This window comes from Mesoplodon densirostris, assembly GCF_025265405.1.
Source record: "Mesoplodon densirostris isolate mMesDen1 chromosome Y unlocalized genomic scaffold, mMesDen1 primary haplotype SUPER_Y_unloc_2, whole genome shotgun sequence".
Lineage (NCBI taxonomy): Eukaryota > Metazoa > Chordata > Mammalia > Artiodactyla > Ziphiidae > Mesoplodon > Mesoplodon densirostris.
In genome coordinates this window covers 90,157-101,638 of record NW_026778237.1, presented here as the reverse complement: position 1 = coordinate 101,638, position 11,482 = coordinate 90,157, and the positions used below count along the sequence as shown (strand labels likewise).

Genomic DNA, 11,482 nt, shown 5'->3' with positions numbered 1-11,482 from the left:
TGTATGGTAAAAAGGCAAGTGAATGAAGCTATAATTTTTAATTTCATTTCTCTTAATACATCCACAGCTATTGTCACCTAAATAGATCTTTAAAATAAGCATACACAAGTACTGACTTTTATCTACAAATATTTATTGTAACACTTGAATTACAGGAAGCCCTTGGCACTGATAGAAAATATTGATTCACTGTTAGGTTACAAAAATTTATACATAAAATTTAATGCTCTTTACATAAATAATATTAAACTACTTAAACAAAACTTTCAAAAATTCCTGGTAATGGCCACCAGAATTAGAAAAGTAAAATTAGGCTTTAGACACTGCCTCTTCTAGAACACTGGACTCAAAACAGCACCTCCACTGCTAGAAAAAATACTTGTCATGCAACAGGAAAACAAAACAAGCTATTCTGGAACAACTTCTACACAGACAGAATGTCTCCCAATTAAAAAAAAAAAAAAAAAAAGTCAAGATCCAAATAGGCATTTTTTAGGCATTAACACCACCAACAAAAAGAATCCAAGTGAACTATTATACTTGCTGTTCAATTTTAATAGCATCTGATAAAGGTATGCTTCCTTTCATTTTAACACATTTCTGCACATGGATATGTTTTAAAATCCAGGAAACAGCCAAACCACAAGTTAATTCTTAACATGAATATACAAAGTTAACCCTATATTATGCAGCCCCGTTTAAAAAGCACTGATGCTCCCAACAGTTATATGTATCATTTCATAAAGAACAAGACAAAGTTTACCATCACTAATACTCGATACCTGTAGTCACTTAATGCTCTGAAACAATGATTTAGAAGGCAAGTTTCTTTCAAAGATGGCTTAAAACTCAAGCAGTTGGGTTTTTTTTGTTTTTGTGGGTTTTGTTTTGTTTTGCTGAACATTGAACTTTATTATTCCAGGAAACTAAGATTTAGATAAGAAAAAGTGAAATAACAACCCTAATTGAAATTACTTCAGTATTCAAGCCTGTAAAAGTAGGAGGTGTGCGGTCTGTTGGTAATTAGGTTTTAGATAGTTGGTATGAAATGTAAACTCACTATTCAGACCACATAAAAATGGTTTTGAGTGGTGGTCATTTTAATAAGGTAACACTTCTTCATTAAGAAAAACATTTGTGGGGCTTCCCTGGTGGCACAGTGGTTGAGAGTCCACCTGCCGATGCAGGGGACGTGGGTTCGTGCCCCGGTCAGGGAGGATCCCACATGCCGTGAAGCTGCTGGGCCTGTGGGCCATGGCTGCTGAGCCTGCGCGTCCAGAACCTGTGCTTCACAATGGGGGAGGCCACAGCAGGGGGAGGCCCGCGTACCGCAAAAAAAAAAAAAAAAAAAAAAAATTGGTGGAACAAAATTCTATGAAGGATTTGGGGTTGCCTGTTGCAACTTAAGTTCTTAGAAATTTAAAGCAAATACTCATTAAGGCAGAGCTGACATTTCTCAAGAAGAATGTGACAACTGGGTCACTTTATTAAAATGAAATCTATTATAAAATTGATTCTGGAAAGTTTGTCAGTTGAAATCCAGCTTCTTCCATGGTAGGTGTAGCAGAATTATTATAATGGACTCATTTTAATATTCTTGGAAAAGGTTTCTGATTGGATCAGGAAATTGATATGTCCTGTGGGCGGGGAGGTCAGCTATTTTTTTTAAAAGTTCTATTGTAAGAATCACTTTATCTTTGAGCCCCAGCTTCATAAATGTCAGCTGTCAGAAGTGGAACTTCACATCAATTCCACTTTATTTCCTATTTAGATACATTTATTTGAGAACGGTTGGCCTAAGTGAATCTATGGTCACACCCCCTGATGCTGGTGTGGCATGGTTGCTATCAAGATAGGGATGTGATGCATTCTCACAGCCTGTCTTGGTAGGATTGTGAACATGCCACAGATTTTCAAATGGATGAATACTCATTTTGTCAGTGTTGCCTTTTAAAATGGCTCCCATGAAACCTCCAATATCTGTTGTAAAGAAAAAGATTTACCTCCTGGAAGGTTTTCCTAGAAATACATCCCAGCAGCTTGAGACAGTGAAGTGTTTGTTTTGACTTCTACATGAGTTCGTTTGGTGGGGTACACATCTGTACTGCAGAGCAGCTGTCTGATGATTTGTCAGCTGTAAATTCATCAGCTGAGACCCTCTGGCAAACATTTATGTGTAAGAATTGAGTTGTTCTTTTGACTGAGACTGGATATCTTGCAGTTCCTGTTCTTCCTTTGCTTTGATATCCTGGTAAGCCTGCATTTTGCTTGCATCCTTTAAGTAAGCCCAGTTAGAAGACAGTATCATGAGGAAGTGGATCTGGAAAAGAAGGGTAAGCATGATGGCTAGTGAGCATGTGAGAAGGCAAAGGGAGCTGCGAGGTAGATTAGGTGCTCTGTACTGGAAAAAGTGAGAGGTGGTTATTCCGTATTAATACTCATTCTGCTATCAGAGGCATCAGAGACTGAGCACATGCTCTGCTGAGATGCTTCATAGTAAGCGGCTGAGGAAAAGTTAGTACACACACAAACATAAGGAACTTGGAAAAAATGGCCAAAGAAGTTACTGTTAAGAAAAAGCAAATGTGAAATATGACAGGGCACTTTTTACCATTTTGAGGGTAACTTTAAGGCAGAAATTCAGAAGCATGCTGTGTGGTTATTTTAGAATCAGTGTTGTGCAAAGATCTTGCTTTCCTATCTGTGGATAAAAATTCCCCCAAAGGCCTGAAAGTGTGAAAAATGTTTATTTTGAGTAAATAATATAAAACTACATATTTAACATGGAAAAATCAAGTGAATGTCAAAACCAAAATTAACTAAGCAAAGCATTCAGTCTGTGTTAACACATTTTTGGTAGTGCAACTACAGTTTTCGCTTTGGAACTGCCATGATTTCATTTCACAAAACGTCAGAATCTTTATTATCATTCTTTATAGTTGATGTGGCAAACACTTCTTTCCCGCTTATTTTCCTCATCTTTCCTGCAACACGTACATCTCAAGTTCCTTATATTTCCTTTTCGACATATTTGAGACTTTCCAATCCAAGCACAGGTACTCTCCCCATTAAAATCTTATGTGCAGTTTGAGAAGTGGCTATGAGGAATCAGTTACTACTCACCCAAACCCAACACTTTGAGGTTCTTAATTCTGTGGTCTCTGAAAGGACTGATGGATGGTGTGTAAAAATAAAACTACATATAAATCCTCTTTTTAGAGATAAAAAATGAGCTCTTTTTCTTCAAGTTTTCATCGGCTTATTTGAGGGGCATTTATTTTGTAGTGAGCCGTGTAATCATAAAAAAAATATATGTTGTAATCAAATTTAAAATAATGTTGTAATCAAATTTAGAATACATTTGTAGAATATTTTCCAGAGTCTGACAAGACCGAATCCAGATGAAAACAGTTCTCTTCCATTTCATCTTTAGCGCTTGTTTTCATCACTGAAATTAGTTATCAAACAAGGAAAAATAATGGAAAATGCAGGTATCCCAAAGTTTTCATACTTAGAGATACTACCACTCAAAGTTTAAGAAAATTTGTTTTTCAATGGATGCTCACCAATGTCAGTAAGTAACTGAATCCTTTCCAAAAGGTGGAAATAGCCAGATCTCATTATTTTGTAGTTCATGTACGGTAAGTCATTTCATTAATCTACTATGCACAATGAGTTGACTAAAGCGATTTACATATTACTATAACAAAACTGCAGAAACCTAGGCTCTGCTTTAGTCTGGGGGTCAGTGATACTTCATGCTACCGCGTATAGCTCTCTAAAGCTCCTTATTGGCCTTATGCAATTTAGAACTTAGTGCAGCAATCTCCCTGACTCTTAAACTTCAAAACCACATAGTTACATGTAGTAGCCATCATGCAGATCAGCTGGTGGAAGAGAAAAGAACAGGAGAGTAAGATACAGGCAATGAGGGCTGGCACCCTGACACTTCTAAACTCGGGTGGGGATGAGTGCCAGCTCAGAGCCTACGGTGTTTCTTTTTTCCCATTTATAATCAAAAGAGAAGATTTTCATATCTGGCATACACAAGTTCATATTTGGCATTTTACATATAAGTCCTCCGCTCTCCCATCAGTACGTTTATGAAAAAGACTGGATGTATTTAAAAAAATAACAGAGAGCTGGGTGAGCAGCATGAGAAAGAAAGATGAGGGTAAAAACCCTGTTTCCCCTCATTCTTCCCCATGCTGCCCACTCAGCAGCTGTTAGTCCTCTGCCTGCCTGTTGCTCAAGGAAGAGAACAGGTTACTCTTGTGATGTAGCGGATAGTTCTTTCTCTGACTGGAATGGGAAGCGTTGATGTCAAGGCTGGAAAAACTGGGAAGGACTCATTTCGGAGCACATGAGATTTCCCCTTCTCTCTGAGTCTTAGATTTCTCAACACCACAAACCAAGCCCTCCCAAATTATATATACACACACACAAACATTCACCTGTGTGCTTGCACCCTCCCTATGTGTGAATTTGCCTTCATGTTAAAATTTCTCTGCAACTCCCAGGTCAGGACTCATGGCACTGCCATGGCCATTTGGACGTGCAGAGTGGGGAAAAAGCTGAGGCAACCAAGGCAACACTGTGCCTTCTTGTGGCAACTCTTGGGTTGTAAACAAACATCCTCTTCATAATCTACTTAGTGCCATGTAGTTTGCATTTCTGTGATTTTGCTCTTTACACGTTCCCTCACCAGTGTGCTGAAGGGCTGTCTAGTGTCCCTAAGCACAGGAAGGTGGCGAGGGGCCTTACGGAGAAAACACGTGTGTTAAACTTTATTCAGGTTTGAGTTACAGTGCTGTTCATGAATCAGCGATATATACTGAATAAGATGTATTTAAACAGAAGCAAACTGATTCTTTCCACAGAATACAAATTTCTTCACCTACCATGGATGCCAAGACCACCACCTCATACTTCCTGCAATCTAGACATGGTGTAAGTTTACACAGGGGAAACTGAACTAAGGTCGAGTCCCAGGCTTGTTGGCTGGAAGCCTGGAAGGGAAATCTGTTATTACAGTGGGGATTTCACTAGGCTCATCCTGGGTCCTGTACTCACCAAGGCAATGACGGTGGCACCAGCTCCCACACAGGCCACGATGAACAGGTGATAGGACATGTAGAACTAGAAAAGAGTGGGGCACCAATGTTAGCATTTTATGTGGAAGGAAATGGCCTCCCCCAGTCTGGGCACAGCTCCCTCTTTCTCCTCTTGGGCTGTTTTCTGAAGGCTGGGCACATGCTGGAATCACCTGCAGGGCATTCCAAACTTCCTGCGGCCCAGGCTGTACCCCAGACCAGTTACATCGGAGTAGCTGGGGGCTGGTCCCCAGCGTCAGGATATGATACTGCTCTGGCGTGCCTGTAGCCTGATCCTGGATATACATGCAGAGCAGCCAGGTAGGCGGGCCCTGCTGATCTCAGTCACTCGCTGCTTCCAAAAGCACATCAGGATTCTCTTGAATATCTAAGCTTCCATGAGTGCATTTGAGAGTTTGCTTTTATAAACAGTTATAAACCACTACCTAAAGACTATTTTAGGGCAGAGAGATTTTAAACCGTAGATTGTCAGGATTTATTGCCAGTTAAGGATTAACAAGAAATAGCAACAAATCAGTCTGGAAACGTGAGACTAAGTGCCAATGTATAAAAATTTGCTTGTATACAAGTTCAGGGCAATCTTCTCTATGAAAATTTACCTTGGTTCTGTGACAAATGTCCTACTTTGAAACACTATCTGAAGGTGAAAGAGAAGAATCTACATGTATGTTCAGATTTACAGGACTGGGATCACTCTCAAATTATTGCCAAAAGAGAAAGCTCTCTGCTGGCGCAGGCCCCTCACTCAGTGGGCTGGACCATGGACCAGGGCCATTTTCTAGGCCAAAAAGGGAGGCAGAGAGCCCTCTCTTGCTCTTTGTCCTTAGGAGAACCCTTTCGCTCAGCCCCTTTTGCCCAGTGTTCATCTAGGAGCCTGCTGAGGGGGCGGGGTTTACCTCATTGGTGTTGCAGATGTTCTCCAGGGCTGAGCCACATATTCTTCCTGGGAAGGCATTCCAAGGAATGATACCTGAGAAGCGAATTCCAATAGAAGCTTAGTGATTAGTGGAAAGTCCTGAGCCCCTGCCCTCAGCGGGCCCCACCACTTTCACTGGCAGTTACAACACAATGACCAGCCAAGTTCTTCAACAACTGATGTAACTGCTCACTGTAGAACAAGCTTTTGGGAATAAAAAGTCCTATTTAGACAACAGGGCAAAAGCAAAGCCAACTAACTAGTCCATAAGATAATTAGACAACTCAAGTTTTTTTCCCTACAAATTCTGCTTTGGTTAGTTGAGCTGATAGTCCTGAACTCTAGTTCAACAGCTGCAGGACAACCCCCCTCATAGGCATTTCCTCGTCCTGAAGCCAAACACATCTCCCCCTGAATTTCATGGTCTGTGGACTCACCCCTCAAGCTCTATGTTAGCGGTCTGCCCCAACATCCATTCTGAAACTGGGAGGCTGTGCTCAGAAAGGTTCACAGCAATTTGACAGAGTAATTATGTTCTAGAATTTGGGTTTCCATTTTGTATGTCTTTGCTTTTCTATTCATTTTTGTGCTGTTTTACAAGTATCACGGAAATGCTTCTTGATTGAAGCTCCAATTGGAAACTTGGAAAACCACTGTCCTTCCCCACAGAGAGCATGGCCCTTGATGTCTCTCACTGTACCCAGCTCACCTCTGCAGGCACCTCGTCCATTCAGCAGCTGCTGCTCTTTCTGTCGGTAATGCCTAGATATATGCTTAATATGACATGGGTCAAGTTCTCCTTCTCCTAGGCGGTAAGGAAGGAGGATTTTAAAAAAATACTCCTTATTCTTTCCATCTTTGCTATGGACCAACAGAAAGTCTTTTTGATTCAGAGGAATGGGAAACGAAACCACTGGTTTCAAATACAGAAAATAAATTTTAAAAAAAGATTACTGATGACCAAACATTTGTAGTGAATATTTAAGAAGAGGGAAATGATATATGCATCTAGATAGTCACTTAGAAATCAACTTTAGGATGGATTGAAAACAGAGACTAAAGAACAGTGTGTGTGAGCCTTTGGCTCTATGAGAAGAGATTAGTCTGATGGGAAATTTTAGGTAAGTTTCTTATTACGGTTCAAGGTAAGATGCTGAGGATAAGCCAGATAGGAAAAATAAGAAGCAAAAATACTCTTCCAGTAAAGCTCTGAAAGAACAATGATATTCTCTTCAATTCTAATGAAAAGCTCTTCTTTTCCTCCTAGTTGTTTCTGCCAAAAACAGGATTTCCTGCCATCCTGGCCAGAAGCACTACTGAAACTGCCTTCTCTCACTCAACAGGGAAGTCGGGTCTTCAGTGATGGACAGAAGGTGCCCCGGCCCTTTCTGTGCCCTATCAAAATGAACCGACCTTAGCTGCTGAGGGTGAGGATCCCACTCATTAGAAAATATGGGTGAACAGGTTTTTTCCAATAGCTGGCTTTAATAGAGCACCTTCTGATGACTTCAAAATACACCTGGATTTTATGTTTTGCTTTTCAATATTAAAGCAGTTTTTCATTTAAAAAAGACCTGATTTAAGGAAGTGAATGTGCAGAGTAACTGGATTATACAGTGCATGCAATATTCTGGATGGAAAATTGGATGGCACAAAACCGAAATAAGTTGAAGGAAAAATATATACTTTTTTAAGAGTGGATATCCACAAGTCTTTTTTGATTGAACTGTAATATAAAAAGTTTCTTTTGCTATATACTGAACTTGCAAATATAACAATTTTGAATAACCCTTTTTAGGAACTAAGAGCCTAAATGTTGATTCCATCCAGAAAATAGAGCACATTGAGGGAAACAATATAATAAACTCTTCCAGTAGAATGGATGAAACCCATCTGGATGCTTAGACGCCCATGTAATAATTAAGGCCCAGACATATGCACAAGAGGAGATGAATCGAGGAGACGAAAAGGAAGTACCATATTGCCGGATGTCCACGCAGATCTGCTCCACCCCGGCTGTCCCATTGGTCTGTAGGGACTTGATGACTTCACAGGTTGATCGTATGTTGTAGAACATAAACATGGGCACCACAGGGAAACCAAACACGCCCAGCCAGGCCACTCCCAGCACAGGTGAGGAAGACGAACTAGGCCGAAAAGGAGAAGGAGAAAGAATCAGCACCAACCAGGGCAAAGCACAACCCCCGGGAGGAATGATGAAGCATTTCCCGGCCGATACCGAACCTGTGAGATGCAGTCAGAGCACCACCTGGACCACGGCAGTGACAAAGGAAGTCTTGGAACTTTGTGGGTCCCTCTTTTAGCAAGGACGTAAGTGGCCAAGGGAGGATCTCCCTTGTCCAAAGGGAGATCTCTTGCTCACCTCTCCTCCCTCCCTCCAGTCACTCCCCCAGGACCCTGCAGACCTCACTCTGCCCTGTGCATGGCCCTGTCACAGCCTGCCTGTCTTTCAAGTTCATTCCAAGCCCAGCACCCAAGGCCTTTACTGATCTGGCCCTGGTCTGCTCTCCATAGCAGCATCCTTTTGCTCCTCTGGGCTGCAGCCCTCCTTTCCATCCAGGCAACAGCGCCTCTTCTCTGGGCTGCTCTGCTCAGGCTGGGTCCTCCTCCTCCACACCAGGTACTGCAGGGCCCCAGTGATTTTGCCCTCTGGCCCTGTGCACACAGCTCTACTGCCACTTGTGGGAATGGAGGGCCGGACAGAGAAGCAGCAGGGGCGGCACAGAGCAGCAGCTGGCCTAGTGCCTCCCAGGATGAGCAGCTGCCAAGGACACATCCACCCGGGGAATGAGCGCACCTACCTTAACATCAAAGCACACAGTGTCCCAGCCCCTTCATACCACGGGCTCCCATCTGGTTACAAAGAGGTAACTACACTCTCTGTGCTTCCTTTAAGGAGGATTTTATGAACACTGGGCTTTCTGTGTCTTTCAAGACAGGCTCTGAGTCCTTACCTCGTGACAGCAGAGAGCTCATTCTGTGCCCCCCAGGAGCCGTGGCCCCACAGTGAGGGTGTGTATCCTCCTCCTTCCTTCCTTCTTCCTTCCTTCCTTCCTTCCTTCCTTCCTTCCTTCCTTCCTTCCTTCCTTCCATGCCTTCCTCAGCCAGCCTGCACTGTCTGCCTCCATGTGAGCACGTCTCTTGCAACTCCCCAACTGTTTTCATCATATCTGACCACTTTCTCAAACGCCAGCCAGCTGCTTGCCTGGCTGAAGGAGAAGAAAAAGGATGCAATACAAGAAGAAAAAGGATGCAATTCCATAGCTGACACACTGCATCAGTTGTATTCTAGGAAAAGAAGAAGGTCCCAAGTGGTTAACAGATGTTTTTGGCCTCCAAGGGAGGCCTTGAGGGTGACATCACTTGAATGGCTGATGGCTTCTGTGGGCTCATGGAACATTGCAGGCAGACATCCCTGACCAGTCCACCACAGCCTGAGCCTTTCTTTCAAGATGAGCAAACTTTCCAGACAAGGGAGAAGTTTCCTTTGTGCAGGGGTCCAGTTGGAATATTTTAATACTTATTAGATTACTTATAAATGCAGACGTTGATGAGTTAATGTCATCCAACGATACAAACACAGCCAGCATTTAAACGCTGGTCCAGTGGATGACATGTTCCTTTCACCATATCAAAATGCCTCCCAACCAGGCCTTGTGCTTAATGTTATTCTGATAAAACCCCTAAGTAAGCACTGAGGGCTGCTTTAAGGAGTAACGTGGGCAAACGCTTTCTGCACAGACGTTCTCATTACATAAATGATAATATATCAAGTAGATACAAAAAGTTAAGATACAAAAAGTTAATTCACATCTAATTTTGTCTTATGAAAGCCAAGAGCAATGCAGATGACAACCTTTGGCTGCCCACTGGAACCACCTGGTGAGCTTTACAGACAATAGATAACTGCACCCTGTCCCCAGAGATCATGACTTAATTAGTCTGGGGTGAAACATGGACATGGGGATTTTTTTTAAAAGATTGCTGGAAGTTTGAGAGCCACTCATCAAGATCACAAGCTAATTAAACTAACACACCTTTCCCAGGTTCAGTCATTGTGACTATGTTTTGGTCTTTTTGTACATATTTGGCACTCAGTGAGTCCATTGTCCTGCTTGGTCCTCCTTATAGCCTCCCCCACTGCTACTCATTTCTTTGGAATCATTTCCTGAACAGATAAAGAATAAACTTCCCTAAGGACTCTTCCAATAGGATCCCGTTATTGTTCCATAAAAATTCACTCGTGCCTTTTTCAAAAGTCTGGTAGAAAAGTTTTGTTCCAATCACAAGATACCTAAAGACTGTCAAACTCTGGTAGTCAGGAAGGAAAAAGAAAACACTGAAGGGCAAGGGGAAAATATACGAAGGAAATAAATTCATTGCTGCTGAGCATGCACGGTTAGAGAATCCATGCATGGGAGTCGTTGCGACTCCACTGAGAATGATTCCAGAACTGGAAGGCTGAGTCTGAACCCCTAAAACTTCCCGTTTTCTGAACTGGAGGATACCTGGGGATTTTTCTGCTGCTTGAAGAATGAATGTCCAAGTCCTATTCCTGTAGACTTAGAGTTGGGCTAAGTCTTTGACAGGGTTCCTATCATTCCAAGAATGGCCATTTTCTGTGACAATACTGGAGGGAAACTGTTACTTAGGAACCATGGTAACTCTCCTGGTGGGAGGATTGGCAATATTGCCACCGTGCCCCTCGGCCACTGTGTGCATTTTCCTATGTGTGCACCCTGGTGAGATCCCACCCCAGGTCCCAAACACCCACTGCACTCTTGGCCCTTTCTTTTTCCTTCTCTCCTGGACTTTTTCCTATCTTCCTCCAGGGAGCATGAAGGAAAAGTATCTATTTTCTCCCAGGTGAGCACACTGCAGTCTTTCTGAAACCCTCCTGGGTTGGTGGCACTTCAAATACATCTTCAAAGGAAGCAGGTACTTACACCTTGCTCAGCAGGGCATGGTCACTGGTGTTGGTGGAGAAGTGTTGCTCAAGGATCGCCATGGTGCCTGCGAGAGCCACGTGCCCACAGCCACAGAACAAGGTGACCCCAGATTAACAAAGGAAGGTGGTCACCAGGAAGGCGTAGGGGACTCCTCCCAGACACTTGATGCAGCATTCGAAGAAGCCTGGACACAGAGGAGAGAAAACGCACCTGTTAAGGGCAAAACGCCTTCCAACTTTGTGAAGGCCACACATTAAGAGAGAAGGCTCGACTCGTCCATCTTCCCACGCATGTGAGACCAGAGGGGGAGCTGTTGTCATCTCACTTTCTGTGGGTGAGGACTCGGGGGCTCCAAGAGGGAATGTGTAGCTTAATTTGCTCGGGGTGAGTGGCAGAGCAGCCAACTGACAAATAGTTATGGAGTAAGGCACAATTCTACAAGTTCTTGTTTGACCCGGGGTTGGGTGAGGGGCCCCCTGCTC

General features: G+C 42.9%; 1 pseudogene; it reads right to left on the bottom strand.

Moving 5' to 3' along the window:
- Positions 1 to 2,170: 2,170 nt before the first annotated feature.
- LOC132483032 (neuronal membrane glycoprotein M6-b-like) lies at positions 2,171 to 8,827 on the bottom strand (annotated as a pseudogene).
- Positions 8,828 to 11,482: the final 2,655 nt, after the last annotated feature.